The sequence below is a fragment of the Epinephelus lanceolatus genome, chromosome 9, assembly GCF_041903045.1.
Source record: "Epinephelus lanceolatus isolate andai-2023 chromosome 9, ASM4190304v1, whole genome shotgun sequence".
Classification (NCBI taxonomy): Eukaryota; Metazoa; Chordata; class Actinopteri; order Perciformes; family Serranidae; genus Epinephelus; species Epinephelus lanceolatus.
The window spans coordinates 8,436,574-8,452,835 of NC_135742.1; the positions used below are offsets into that span (position 1 = coordinate 8,436,574).

Here is a 16,262-nt window from a genome sequence, read left to right on the forward strand (position 1 = left end):
ACTTAAAAAAATGCACTCACCTCCCTCACATCGCTAAAGTCTCAAAGTTAGTGTGTGACTGCATTTCCCCTCAGCTGCAACTCACACAGACAGCTCCCAGTACAACCAGAGAGAAAACATCCCAGAGAGAATTGAGGGATTAACATGGAGACGTCACCCAACGCTGTCTCACATGGCAGAGCACGAGCCAATCACAACACAGCCGTTCAGACACCAAACACACACACACACACTCACACACATTGTCACCTGACAATGCCAGCCAGCCAGGGAGACTGTAACATGAGCAGCCCGGTGACCAGTGGGCCGAGGCTCTGGGGTTCTCTCAGCCGTAAACAGTGGCATCCCTGGCAGGAGACAAACTTAACAGCTCTGTCTGTGGTGTGTGGAGGATAAGGGACGTGTGGAGGAACTGAGCGACAAACTTTTCAAAGTCACATTTAAGGCTCAAAGAGGGCGAGCATACTCAGAGAGAAGTTTTAGTGAAACAGTGTCTATGCACCATAGATTCACCCACCTATGGACTCAAACACAGTTAGACCCACTAAAAAGGAGAGACTGTCTATGTCAGAGGTGTTTTTACCTACTGGAAATGCTTCTGTTTGGTTTAGGCAAGGGGTAGCACCTGAGGTAGAACCTGCAAGAGGCAGGACATGACACAGACTACAGCCCCTAAGGGTTTTGTTGGGGAAGTTTTTCCTTATCCACTGTGAGTGTCCAAGGACAGAGGGATATCGTCTGCTGTAAAGCCCTCTGAGGCTAATAGTGATTCGTAATATTGGACTTTACAGATCAAACTGAATTGAAATTGAAATGAAATTACTATTTGTACAGACTTTTGAGACATGTTTTGTCATCGGGCTACAGCAAACTTTGACTTGACTATCTGTACAGCACTGTGGATAGGGTTGGGTACCGAAACTCGGTACTTTTTGTACTTGGTACCAATTCACGTCGGTACCACCGAGTACCGATTCACTTAAAATGAATCGGTGCCAAATTTCTGTACCTGAGGTGGAGGCGGAGCGAGAGCGCATGACTCGCACCTCAGACTCAGCAACAATGGCGACAAAAAAAATGTGCAGACAAAAGTTAACGTGCAGCACTGTTCCTAAATGTTCTCAATAAAATGTTGAATCTGAGAAGTTTAGACTTTAAAGAGTACCGAAATAAGGTACCGTTTGGTACTGGTACCGAATTCCAGATAACGGTACCGGTACCGTATCGGTTCAATTATGAACAGTACCCAACCCTAACTATGGGTTGCCTTTGGGTATGAAGAGTGCTATATAAATAAATTTGCCTTGCTTTGCCTAGCTGCTTCCTCATTTGGTCATAAACAACAGTGTCTCTTATGGTTTCTTTCATTTCTCTGACAATTTTGGCTTCAGCCCTTATGAACAGAAGTTTCTGCATCTCGTCATTTTTCCAGTTGGACATTGTCATCGCGTCTTTTGAGTAAATGACCCTTCTTCACCCTTGGATGTTTGTTCTCTTCCTGTTTCGCCCAAGCCTTGTGATAGAAACATCATTAACACACCTTCTCTCTCACTGTCAATTCTCCGGACGATTACCTGCTCTACTCACACACTGGCTCAACAGGATATTACACACACTCTGTACTAAGGAGCTGGTGGAAAAAGTCAGTTTAATGCCTTCTCACATATGGGAAATGTCTCGATCATGTCAGGTTTGCAGCAGAGGTCGACCAATTAATCGGTTTGGCCTATCAATTGGCACCAATAGGACTTTACATGAACTATCGTTAACAACGAAACAGGGCTCTGATGACGGCCGATACCTGTGACCTCCACTGGTCATGTGGGTATTGCCATAAGGCTTTTGCACAGAGTATTCAAGTATGCAAGTACAAGGTAATGTGTGCTGTAGATCATTTGTATGATTAAAATAAAATCTAAGTAATGTAGCACAGCTTATCATCTTTATTAGGGGCATAATCAGGTTGCTGGTTATAGAACAGCATTATGTGCTTTCTCCGTTTTGCTATAGCAAGCATGGTCAGTAAAATTTTTGCTTGAATTAAATAGCAGGTGTTATCGGCCAAGTAATCGGCTATCGGCTTTTTCCTGCTCCAAACTATATCAATTATATCAGCCATTAAAAATTCACTAGCGGTCAACCTCTAGTTTGCAGTGCATGTGTTAAAGGGACTCCACACAGGTAAAAGTGAGACTTTACAACTTTTGTAAGAAGAAAAAACAAAACCCCACCCCTGGAAATGAAAAGTTGAATATATAAGCAATAAAATGCACTCAATGCATGCAGGGGAATTTCGTCTTGGTCTGGTTCGACTAATACTTTGGTGGCTAATGTTAGCTGACTTTAGTGACAGTTTGCTAACTTAATTTCTGTCTTTATTTGTGTTAGCAACAGTTTTAGCAGCTACATTATCTTGTAGTTTAACTGTTTCAAAATAGCTGACAAAGATTTGCTTTAAGTTGGGTGAAGTTCTGAACGTTTTGCTTATCTCTTGCCACTGCATTATGAGGTTTACCCAGTATAACTAAGTATAACTACCAAAGCTCTTAATTAAACATGTGCCTTGTTGTGGGGAAACCAAAACACTCAGTATATTATTATATAAAAACAGAATATGGTACTTTTGGTACAAACACAGACTTTTATGGATGAGCTGAGTTCTGGCCAAATTGAATCAAACTTCCTTCTTGCTTCAGCATGACAGACAAAGTCTGTGCATGCCTGCATAGCTGAGGGATTATCACTGTATCAGTTGAGTCCCAGATTCTCTTTGCACCTGTCTTGTCCTGCTTAACGTACAAGAAACGGGCGGGATTTTTCACTCCTCCCATTTACAGACGACTTGCTTTTCATTCACAAGCAGCTCTGACGGGATCAAGACAAGCTGAGGGTGAGCCGCCTCTACCTGACACTTCCTTCTGAAGCCATGTAGAGTTTGTATATGATTGCATATCTCTATCATTCCTGCAACACTTCAGAGGTTCCTCTATAACCAGATAAAGAAAGCTGTAAATACTGTGCAGGTCTCTGGATGCTAATCTATAGTTCAGCAAGGCAGGAACTCATCAATTACCTGATGCAGCTGGTCAATGATTCTTATTTAGTACACAATGCTGCAGAATTCTGTATAATGCACATTTCTGCCTCACAGGAAGTCACCCGAACACATTAAAAACAGACGAAAATGAGCCATACAGTGACTTGTTGTATTTGCAAGTTCATTACCCAAACAGGAAAATACTCTGTGCATGCGTTTACTACACCTCTTCAAATCACTAGAATAAGGGGACAATTTACAAAAGAAAATGATTTAGTTTTTCGTGTTGTTGTATTCAGGAGAAAAGAATATTTTCTGTGATCTTAAAACTGCAAGTGCTGCTTGAGTTTTGTCACAGCAAGTGCTCTCCCCTCTCCTTGCACCCTACAAGTAGGTGATCTTCTACCAGGAACTCCAACTCCACTCCTGCCTGAAACTAATTTATCATCCAACATATCATCAGCAGAGCCTTCTTTGCTGCACGCTATAGTTTAGCTACTTTCAGCACTGAAGGAAAAAATAAAATCATGTGTATTTTCCTTGAAGCGTGGGTACGGCAGTGGAAGATAATTGAGTGCTTGAGAGTTGCTTGCCTCATCACATTCTGTTTCTTTCTGCCGCACATCCCATTGTGGTCAAATATCAAAACAATCATTTACAGCAAGCCTCGTCAAGCAGAGTACCTTTCCTCTTCGGGACATCGTTTCAGTGTGTTATTAAATTAACTCACACGATCAACCCATTAGCCCTCGCAGAGATCATGGAGACGAAAGCACAAAGTAACACCCGCTACAAACAAACACTGAGTCTCCATCAAGAAATCTGTACAACCCCCAAAAAAGAAAAAGTCAACTACATCTAGTTAAAGATATGAAAAGTATTTTGTGGATGACACGTAGCTGAGACAGTTGCCAAGCTGCAGACCACTTTTTGAGACCAAGAAACAACAAAAAGGGTTGTTTTTTAGCGACCAATGGCTCTTTTTCCTTTTTCCATGGGTGTTTTTAGTGATAAATTCTGTATTCCAGCAGGGATAGTGCCATGAAAGTCGGACCGAAAAGTGCAAGTGAAAAGCAGGTTTTCCAGTGGGGATTGTGTCCCTGAAACCAAAACACAATCTTTTCCTAATCTTAACCAAGTAGTTTTTTGTGCCTAAACCCAACCACAAAACAACCAAAGCATTGCTTAAGTGTTAAGTTTCAAAGTATCTACTAATGTGCAAATGTAACATAATGTATCCGTGGTTTGTAGAAACTTACAATGCCATCATTTTTTCTACCGACTGGGTTGAGAGAAGACCAGAGATTCAACTGCGAGGCCAAGAAAAAAAGTCCTCATTTAAACCAAATTAATTTGAAAATGGCAAACGTCATTAATCCCCACTGATTGTCTCTGATATAAAGAGCACATGATGACTGAGAGGGGCCATGAATGAAAGAAAAGGGATTAACATACCAGGAAACAAAACATCTTTGTGAAACACACTTCAAGGTTTAGCCGGGGTTAATCCCAGCTACACAGAGGAATACCTTCACTCATTCATGTTCACCGCCATTATTTTCCTCCCAACAGAAATCCCACAAACACCCACAAGCTGAAGCATGCAGGACTGAATCATCTAACAATGCTCCACACGGTCAACATGACTACATCCTCACATAGATTGAAGCCTATCGAGGTCACAGGGAGGGGAACACTTCAGTCAGAATGTGACAGTTTGTGAGCTTGGAGTTTTGCTCACGTCCATTTGTTCTTCTGTAATGCTTTAATGATGGTAAGTGGTGCACCAGCTGAAATGCAAGTTTGCAAGAATTCCAATTAGCTCAGTACACAGCCGTCAGCAGATGCCAATGATGGGGACGTCAGCTCTCCGGGCCTTAAGGGAAAAGAGGTTATCAAGTCTACAATCAGCAAGACAACTTCCTCTCATCAAGCTTTATTTGGACGCAACAGAGTCATTTAACAAGCCAGGGTAAAGTTAGACTGTTACCATGAATGCTTCTGGAACAGTCTTATTGTAAAACACTTTATTACACTTACAATATCTTTCAGGGTCATACCTAAACTCTAAAGCCACATTAGCTTCCTTCTGTGAGTGGATAAAAATGGTTATTTTTAGATCCTTACGACTGGTGGGGCAAAAAACATAAATGTATAAAATAGCCCTGTTTCCACCAAAAACTTTCAGTATGGTACCTTTGGAACCAAAAGTAACCCCAGACATGGTACCTAGACCCTAGGTCCGCTTAGCGTTTCTACTGCAAACAGCACCACATTTGTGTGCTAGGTACACCAACAGAGGGGTGACCAAAAATGGGAATGGTACGGAACGGTTCCACTGGTACCATCCACAACTTCTTACAGTGGAAACAGAAAATATGCGTACCGAACTGAACCGAACCGAACCGTACTGCTCGGTGGAAACAAGGCTAATGTGACCCAAAGGTGGCACCAAAACATGTCCTACTGTTGCTCAATAAAAACGGTTTAAATGAGAAGTACGACATTTTGAGGAATACCTTTATTCAGTTTCTCGACATGTTTCATGCTACATGCTTTCGGTGGAGTCGGTGATAGTGCGCAATTGTGGCCTGAGTGACTGTGCGAGGAGGATGTGAGCGCAGAGCAAAGTACCTCAAAGATTTTCTAACAATGCAGATGGGGTTGCATGAACCTTGCTGAAAAGATTTGATCACTACAGTGTGTGGAAATGATTCAAATTTCATGGCGCTTTAAATATGGAGTGCTTAAATGTTGGCTGAGCAAGTCCGAAAATATAAGAAGAGGTCCGTTCTTGGAGACGCTCTGAACACAATTAGCATGAATGACCAGACGTTAGCAGGGGTCCATGAACTCCTTCCACAGCACACCTCTCTCATGTCTGTACGCCAAACATGATGCTATGGCCAGCTACATTAAGGACTGGAAAGTGGAAACTCAATAATTAGAACATTTAAAAAACGTAAACTGTAGTGATAAAGCATTGTTTTACAGGTTTATGTGCCACACTTTTTCTTGGCTGGGACCAGCAAGTTCCTGAGTCTCCACTGGTTGTCCTGACCAACAAACAGTCGTGTACTTAAACCCCGAAAAAGTTCTGGTTGTGAACATTTCACATGCACATTCAGACTTCTTTGTGGTTAATGTGTGCTGAACAGGTGTACTGTGTAACAATAACCTTTAAAACTATTAATTTTCAAAGAACCAATTCAAAGAATGGGAAAACAAAACAACTTCTATGTTAACAGTGTCCAACAAGCTTTCAAAATATAATCGTTCCACACAGCAATGACTCAAAAAAGATCTACATCTGACCTTTGCATCAAAATTACACAGCGTCACCTTAGTGTTTGTGTATTCTTTATTCTATGTAATACGTGATCAATGTGAAAAAGACAAACCCAGCCAACACAAATGTCTCTGACTCCGCTAAGCCTCTAAACTCCAGCAAGCACCGATTTAAAAAGATTTTCAAGCAGTTCTGCCAAAGCTTTGATCACTCTAATAATGACTTCCTAGCAAATTTGCAAACAATGCAGGGTTGTGGCCTGGCAGCGGCCCCGGACCCCTGGAAATCTTTTAGGATTCTCCGAAGCTTGGCTTTTCGTTTTTGTTTTTATTAGACCTCCATGTACAATCTGCTGCGCTGGCCTGGTTGTTTTAGATTTTACAGGTTCATGCCTTCAGGTTACTTATGTGATATCAAATCTAATCCGCTATCTCACGACACAGATTTAGCTTTCATCAAATATGTAGTTTGGTTTTTTACAGTTCTCAGTGAGGTTTGGCTTTTGTGGGGGAGCTCTAATTGTTTCGTTTCAGTGGATCTACGACTCAAAGTAGGTTTGATCTTGTAATAACAGGGCAGTCCCTGAGGCTCATGTAGGTCTTCATCCCACACTTTAAGATCTCAACAGCTGTAACAACTCCCTTCACCTCCACAGTCAAACACTGACACCAGTAAGAGTGGTTTCCTCGGCCATAAAGCTCCCACAGAAAAAATGTTATGAGTGCACATGGGTGCAGCAAAAAAAAAATCATCGTTTCAAGTTGAAGCAGCCCAAAAACACAGTATTTTAAGCGCTAAAACATGCAAGAGAAGCACAAATGGGACAGAAGTATGCACAGATGTTCCACCAAAACTAAAATTACAACTCAGCACCCCCTCGAGATAAATTACAGAGAAAACACCACAGCAAGTATTCCACAAAAACTGTTACAGCAGGGCCAGATTTCACGTGCAACCCGCTCAGACGGGGCAGTGGAGTGGAAGTCATTTCCTCTAAACAAACACTGGAGGGATGGGAGTCATAATCACAGGGAGGAGGAGGAGGAGGCCGAGGGGGGGGGGGGGGGGGGGGGGGGGGTGACACATCTGAGCAGAGGAGACCCAGCTTTGATCATAAGGACAGAAGGGTCGTCTCACTAAGGTGTTAATTGAGAGACCTCTGCCATATGTCCACAAAGGCTGACTGGCCAACCCTGATGATGTGGACTCAGAGCGCCGCTAAGCCTGATGTACCAATCGACACCAGGCCGTGCTTCCACCTGATCTGCTTATGTGTTGACGGGAAACCAGTGAGAGGCTGTGGAATGCTCTGGGTGTTGCTGGAGGACATGCACGATGTACAGATTTAATGCTAAGCTTGTGGCAGTATGAGCGAGCTCTGAAATGTCAAGTGAAATAAACAAGAGGCACGTGAGCAGCCTAAACACTAAACTCAGCGTCATGCATGTGCGCTAATAAATAGGCATTAGTTACCCTAAACAGAGAGTTAATATGAGGATATTTTATTTAAAAAAAATCTTCTTTAAGTGGCAGTAATAAGCATTTTAATTATCATAACAACCATTTAATGTAACAGACACCCGAATGTCAAACAAACAACAACAAAAACAATCCTTTAACACACTGGTTCCCAATCTGGGGGCCCTGACCTTCTTTAGGGGTCACCAAAACTTCACAGGGGATCGTGAGGCCTTCTGGACTTTAAGGGGTGTAAGGAAACTTAAAAAAAAAGAAATAACAATATAGCAGGCCTATATCTCAGCATTTAATTGAATTATGAGAAGAACTCTCAAAGATTATTCACGGTTTGAAAGTTTAGATTTTTATTCAAGACACTAGCCCCTTTTACACTGCGAGATTTTCCGCGAATGTTGGGCCGTTTTGCCAGCAAGCTGCGAGCGTTTAGACACACAGAGCCGGATTGGCAAGTTGATCCGAGGTGCCCAATTTTCCGCCTTGTCATATATTGACATATTGGCAGAACCCTTTTAGTTTAAACAGACCAAGGTGGCCTTCCGCAACGGAAGGGGCTGTTGAAGACTTGTGGGAGGAGCTGTTGATGACGCTGCACGTGCGAGCCACTGGCGGTGGATAAACAGGAATTAGCGAGCAACTAGTAGCAAGAGGGAAACACAAACCTGACAGACACTGTAAAGATGAGCAACTGGGGAGATAAAGAATTGCGTGCCCTCCGTGTCATCGCAAACGAAGAGGCCATTAACCGTCAGATGACGGGGACGGCGAAGGACGGGCCAACTTACAAGAGAATCGCTGAAGGACTGACCAGCCGCGGCTTCCCTCCCACGTCACTGTTTACGTCACACGCTGAGCTACATGTTTTGTTACTTGCTCACGCCCCCCACTGCCCCGAAAAAGGCACATTCTGTATAAACAAAAGTAGGTAGGCGGCATTTTGCAGCACTCCCCGTTTTTGTTTTTATACTGCCAATGCTGAAAGAAGACTGATTAGGCTTTCCTTCAAATTTGCACAATTCCTATCTAAAAAGGGCTATAAACTCACAGGATAAGGCATGGTGAAATATGATACAGTCAAAGAGCCTTCACTTTCTGCATAACAGCCTCATCCTGCATTAGAAAAGTGTGTAAGGAAAAAGGTTGGGAACCATGATTTAACAAAAAGATAAAACCAGCAATTTTGTGTTTTAAATCACTTTGTACACATATGTGACGTGAATTCACAATAGCTGCAACCTCCGTGCCAAATTTTAACCCTCTTTGGACAAAGAAATGGTCGCCAAAGAATGGGAAAATCTTTGTGGATCCCACCATCTGACCAACCACCCCACAGAGCGAGCTATAGAGCTGCTCATCACATCTAAAAAAATATTTTCCACGTATTGTTTTGAAGTTATTTAAGGTGCAGAAAGGTGAGCAGACGACAACAACATGTAGACTAATGTCTTGTACACAGTGCAGCATGGTGGCACCACATAACACGACTGAGCTGCTGGTTGCAGTGTCCAAAACAAACTCTTTGGCTCCACTGCAGAGGACTGGTGAGCTAAAAAAGGTCCAGCCAAGATTCAAATTCACCACTTGGGCCACTTAGTAGGGCAAATATACACAAACTGCCAGTTTATTAGGTACACTTGGTTAAAAGTGATGCAGTCTAACAAAACAACCCTGCAGAAAATCCTCTCTACATTTAGATTTAATGTTTACTTTGTATTGAAACTGTTCTGTTAATGGTAATTTGAGGGTGTAGTTTGTGCTGCTTTTGAAATGTGTTGTGTGCTCTTATGTTTTTTTGTGTCTTACAATGTGTTCAGCGCCATTTTGTGTACAGAATAAGGTGCTGTTTATACATGGCGACATGACATACCAAGGTCAGAAGAATGGGTATTTATCTCTTACAGTATTTTGTAATCAGTGTTGGTTTGAATAAGATGGCGGCACTGCAATTTAAATGTTATAATAGCTAAATAAATTAAATTACTGGCAAGCAAAAAAAGCCAACAAGTTGTCTTATTAAAGCCAGTGAATTACAATGAAGTTAAAAGGTGTAAAAATCAAAAATGATTTATAGAAAATATGATATTTTCCCAAAGCGACTGCACAAAAGATCACCAGGTTCACCGAAGCCACAGCAGGTTGGTACTTTCATGTCTGAAGGAATGCTTTGTTTGGTCTCCTCCCGTGACAGCGCTGTATGTAATCTCTATTCTTTTTATACACAAGTGCAGAAAAATGGATTCAGGGATATGCCAGAAGTGCCACACTGGAAGCTGAAGAATTTCATTAAACCGATGTCACAGGGCTCATATTCTTCCCCTTGACATATCAATTCAGTACTTTACCTCTGCAGAAAAAAACCCTCTGAGCCCTGCAGAAGATGAAGAGCCCTCTGTTTGACCCCAGCACTTCACCAGCACAATAGGGACCACCATCCAGGTCTGTGTCCCCACTTCTCTGACCCTAAAGCACTTCAGCTGCTTTTACAGAGCCTGCATGTGCCTGCTTCAACCTGTGACAGTAAGAAAATAGGTAGTGGAGAGGAATTATCTCTGGATATGAGCAACCACACTGCAAAGTCCCTTTCAACAGCCTTTAAAGACGCAATGAAAATGACTATGGTGACAGAGAGGGATTATTCTTTTGGAGGTTTGAGGTGAGGGTGTTTGGGAACCTGCACAGCTGTGGTGAAACCTGATTTAAGTGGTCAACTGCATGGTGAAAATGAGTCAGTGTGGGTAACATAATGGCGAGGGATTACTAGAAATCACATGAGAGAGATGGTGCAGTGGTTGAAAACTGTTTTGAAAGCAAAATCCTTCAAAGCAGAGCTGAATCATCAAGACACACAAACTTCACCTTAATGAAAAACACTTTTCAGCACGCACCTTGGAGCTCAAAGTTCATGCAGCATACGTGTAGCACTTCCAGGACACCTGTCTGGCGGGAACAAGCTTTGTTTGTTCGGAAAAAGACACCAGATTGCCACAAGCAGCAGGTACAACAAACACCGTATGACTTTAACCATAATCCTGCTTAACCAGCAGCGCTTCATGGGATTGTCTGGTCTGGTCGCTGCAGGACCACCTGACCCAGAACATGCATCGAGGAAACTTAACTAAGTCGTTACACCAAACACTTATGCATGCTGTTAGACGCACACAAACATTCTGGAAAGCTGTAAAGCAGGATGGAGTTCATATACGAGAAGCTCTCAAAGCGTTTAACTCACCCGACGCCAAGTCTCCACGAGCAGTGTGTCTGGACCTGAACGCAACACCTCCTCCTCCTCCTCCTCTGTTAATTCTGATTGTTGGAGGGTAACCCGTCCGGTTGAGGCAGTAGGTTGAAATTAAACAGTACAAGGTTATAGTTTTGCCCCGTGGCACACGGCACGTCCCGTCTGCACCACCACCAGCAGCCTCTTTGTACTTGTCCGCCTCAGCAGCGAGTTGTTGAGCCGCGGGCATGCGCAGTGGGTCCCTCAGATAAGCTCAGTGCGCCCTGTGTTGCTGTGACGGTCAGTGGGTGTCACAGGTTGCAGGTGTAGCTTACCTGCTGCAGGGCTGGCCTACTTTTTACTGTCCGAGCTACACAGAGCTAAACAACCACAACATTTACCCTGCAGCTTCCTGGTGACAAGTTGAAGCAGTTTTACTTGTAAGATAGATAAACATGAGTGAACACAGCTTTTCTTTGTGAACTAATATAAGGACTGTTGAGTTCAGTTCAACAGGCTTTATTGGCATGGCATTTAACATGTGTTGTCAAAGCACAAATACAGTTAAAAGACAGTGAATGAAACGACTGGTCTCATGAGACACAATATTAGTGATGTGTGAGGGTCGTTCTGAGGCCTTGTGCTATCAGAGGAGGTGAACCTCAGGACCATATTTGTCTTTATCAACTAACAATGACATTAATTGTTAATTTAATCGTAACTACATATAGTTGCATGCAAAAGTTTGGGCAACCCTGGGTGAAAATTCTGTCTATAGCAAAGCAATTTGATGATGACCTGATTTCTTTTGGGCAATAAGTTAAGGATTTCAGATTATTTCAGATTGTCTACTTTACTGTTTTATTATTTATTTTATTTTAATGTCTACTTTAATATTTTATTTTATTTTATTTTAATGTCTACTTTAATATTTTATTTTATTTATTTCATTGTCTGTTTTAGTATTTTATTTATATCTTCATCTTTATCTCTTGTTTCCATTCATGCTGTATTTCTATTTCTACTTTGCATGGAGCATTGGAACAAAAACAATTTCCCCCCGGGGATGAATAAAGTATTCTGAATCTGAATCTGAATCTGAAGGGATGACACATTTCTTAAATATTTTAAAACAGATTATTTTTTATTTCAATCTTTTACAGTTTCAAAATAACAAAAAAGGAAAAGGGAATGAACCAAATGTTTGGGCACCCTGCACAGTCAGTATTTAGTAGCGCCCCCTTTGGCAAGTATTACCAACTCTAAACGCTTTTTTTAGCCACCTAAGAGTCTTTAGTTCTTGTTTGGGAGATTTTCAAATCAAATCCAATTTTATTTATATAGCACATTTCATAGAAAGTATTCGTCCCGACAGAGAGACAGACACAGAGTCAGGGGCACTAACTATTCATAGGTCTGGGAGAACAGGTAGGTCCTAAGCTTGACTTTAAAGGATGACACAGTTGCAGAAAATCTAAGATCATCAGGCAATTTGTTCCAGAGAGTGGGACCATAACGACTGAATGCACCTTCCAAAAATTTGTCTTAGATCATGGGCACAGTTAGAAGACCATTGTCTGATGATCAGAGGGTTCTGGGGGGGTATGTAGGGTGTGAGCAGTAGGCTTTTTACCAATTCTTCATTGCAAAAAGCTTCTACTTCTGTGGGATTCTTGGGTCATCTTGCATGCACTGCTCTTTGATTTAACCCATTTTTAACCAGGTAAGTCCCGTTGAGATCAACAATCTCTTGTCAAGGGAGACCTGGCAGAGAGCAGCATGCAAAAAAGTCACAACCAAACAACATCACAATAAAAACATTCAAGATATACAGTGGATATTAGACACCTACACAATGACAAAAACCAACAGGTCATTCATCCTTGTCAGGGGTGTGAATAGAGACAGTGCAGGCAGTGCAGTTGCACTGAGGCCTGTGAGATCAGGAGGCCCATAGAAAGAATGGGCCCTCCAGCAATGTGATGGGTGGAGAATGGGCCTTTATGAGTGATTGCCACCTTGAAAATATGCCTATGTTCACAGAAGAAATGAAAAACAGCAGCATTTGCTCTATATGTCCTTGAAAAAGGCAAACCCATCTTCATCATGTGCACTGGGACATGTTGTAACTACCTTACGCCACTGATCCTTGTGCTTATGAGAGCTTTAGAATCAGACAGAGATCAGACAATCAGACAATTCATGTAGCTTCAACTCTTTTTGAAAGTTATTCCAAGTGAGAGGAGCAAAGCACATAAAAGCTTTTTTCCCCAGCTCAGTCTGTGCACAAGGAACAGACAACAAAACTAAGTCTTGAGATCTCAAACTAAAGCTACAGTCAGATTTTTGTTCAGTTAAAGTCCAAATGTGTGAAGGGAGTTTACCCTTTTGAGGTCCATCCACAGATTTTTAATGATGTTTAGGTCGGGGACTGTGAGGGCCATAGTAAAACCTTCAGCTTGCACCTCTTGATCCATTGTGGATTTCAGGGTGTGTTTAGGATTATTGTCCTGCTGTAGAAGCCATCCTCTCTTCATCTTCAGCTTTCTACCGATGCTGTGATGTTTGCTTTCAGAATTTGTTTTAATTTAAGTGAATAAATTCTTCTCTCTACCTGTGAAATGTTCTCCTGTGTCACTGGCTGCAACACAAGCCCAAAGCATGATCGATCCTTCGTGTTCGACAGCTGGACAGATGTCCCTTTTTCCTCCAAACATACCTTTGCTCATTGCGTCCAAAAAGTTCTATTTTAACTTCATCAGTCCACAGGACTTGTTTCCAGAAGCATCAGTCTTGTTTGGATGTTCCTTTGCAAACTTCTGAAGCTGAATTTTGTGGTGAGGACACAGGAAAGGCTGTCTTCTGATGACTCTTCCATGAAGGTCATATTTATGCAGGTGTCACTGCACAATAGAACAGTACACCACCACTCCAGAGACTGCAGTCAAAAAGTGGTTTTGATTTGCCTTTTTAGGAATCCTACGAGCAGCTCTCTTGGAAAGTTTTCCCGTTCTTCCATACCTGGACTTGACCTCCACAGTTCCTGTTAACTGCCATTTCTTAACAGATTGAGGAAACAGCTATCTGAAAACACTTTACTATCTTCTTATAGTCTTCTCCTGCTTTGTGGGCATCTGTCACTTTAGTTTTCAGAGTGGTAGGCAGCTGTTTAGAGGAGTCCATGGCTGCTGATTGTTTCAGGACAAGGTTTGAGGAGTCAGAGTGTTTATAAAGCTTTGAAATCTGAATCTCCTGGCCTTTCCTAACGATGATTATGTACAAGCCAGAGCCCTCATAAGCTAATAAAGGTCTAAGACCCTGTAAAAGTTGTTGGAGAGCTCAGATATCATGGGGCTCCCAAACTTTTGCATGGTGCTGCTTTCATTGCTTTATTCTAAAATTGTGCAAAACAAAAATAATACTCTAATCTTGCTTAAAGCGTGGAAGAGCATGTTTCTTCTTTATTATCTTGGAGATCAGTTCATCTTCTTCCTACCTAACTATTCACAGTAAAAGAAATTTTGACCAATGGGTGCCCAAACTTCTGCATGCAACTGTATGTTTAGCTATAAACGCTAAATCTTTTGTGACTAAGTGAAACTTCCTGAAACTGCTCAGACTGTTTAGTTTCTTGAAATACTTGATTCAACATGTGTAAAACTATATATCGATTATTCAAAAGATTTATGATAATTCCAGAGTACCAAAACACACCTATAGTGTTTGGGACAGGGCACAGAGTCAAAGTCTTTAATGAGGCTCACTGGATAAGACTGCCATCTTGTGGCGTTTTGGTGTAACAGCATTATAGATGAAGACAATATAGACATACAAGAAGTTAATTGTCTGTTTGTGGTTTACCTTCACTGCAGCACTGTTGGAAAGTACATTTACTCAAGCACAGCACTTCTGTGGTGTGACTTTGTTTTTTTTGATTAATATCCTGACCTGCCCTGGAGATACAAATATTTTTTTCTCAAGCCTCCCTGGCTGACTGGGGAAAATGCACGGCACTTTCCTCCACCATAAATAACCATATTTCACAGTTTTTAGCTGTGATAAATAGTCTGATTTTGCATATTTTTAAAGAAACATGCCTTTGAAACCCTCTTGTGGGTTTTAAGGTTCTGGGGGTATTGAAAAGAAATACAAATACGACCAATTAAAGATGAATATCCCTCCTCTGAGCCAAATTACGTACAAGATCTGAGCACTGCCTCCACCGCTGATTACAAGCTGATATTTAAAGCTCTTGTTGGCATATATTGTGTTGTAGGCTACTCATGGTAGCAACAGTTTCTTTTTCACACTGAATTACAATTAAAATAAAATGTCAGGTATAAAATGTAGAAAAACAATGCATGTAATGTGTTTACTTACCCCCCTTTGGAAACAGTGTCTTTGATTACATTGAGATTGATTGAGACTGAAAGTGGTTTTGTATTTTTGCATTAAAAATCATAGTGGGTTAGGTTACAGATTAATTAAGATTTATTAAGTCTTAATTAATCTGAGGGAAACCTCGGGAAACCTCTGGGACTGCAACAACTGGCGGGGCATTACACTGCTGTCTATCCCTGGCAAGGTATTCTGCAGTGTTCTGCTCCAACGCCTAAAAACCGAGGTGGATAATATCCTAAGGGCAGAGCAAGCTGGCTTCCGGAAGGGAAGGTCCTGCTCCGAATAGATCTTCACTCTTCGCAACATCATAGAACAGTGCTGAGAACTGCAGACACCCCTCATAATCAATTACATCGATTTCAAGAAAGCTTTCGACAGCATCCACCGGGAATCACTGTGGCAGACTGTCCAGCTGCATGGCGTGCCATCCAAATACGTGAACATTTTCTGGGCCCTGTACAGTAACTCCACATGTCGCGTCAGAACCAGCAGTGGCACAACCGATGACTGAGGAAGACCCTCGTCGGGAAGAACTTCGGCATCAAGTGGGGACAGGGCAGACTGCATTACCTGGACTTTGCGGACGACCTGGCTCTGATTAGTCATTCCCACGTTGCACTCCAGGAGATGACCAGCAATCTCCAAGAACGCGGAGCAAAGGTTGGTATACAGATCAGCCACAAGAAGACCAAGGCCATGATCGTCGGACAGGATCAACACCACCCACCCCTCACTCTAGGCGAGTATGACATCGACTACATCCAGAACTTCACATATCTTGGCAGTAACATATCGAGTACAGGAGATGTGGAGAAAGATGTACGAACGACAATCGGAGTGTT

General features: G+C 42.1%; 1 protein-coding gene across 1 annotated transcript in view; it reads right to left on the reverse strand.

The window, feature by feature from the left end:
- Positions 1-11,219, reverse strand: part of kank1a (KN motif and ankyrin repeat domains 1a) — a 92,532-nt gene extending 81,313 nt beyond the window's left edge. The window contains exon 1 of the mRNA XM_078170508.1: positions 11,032-11,219. The gene's annotated coding sequence lies outside the window, so the exon portion shown is untranslated. The remainder of the gene's footprint in view (positions 1-11,031) is intronic.
- Between the last annotated feature and the right edge of the window lie 5,043 nt (positions 11,220-16,262).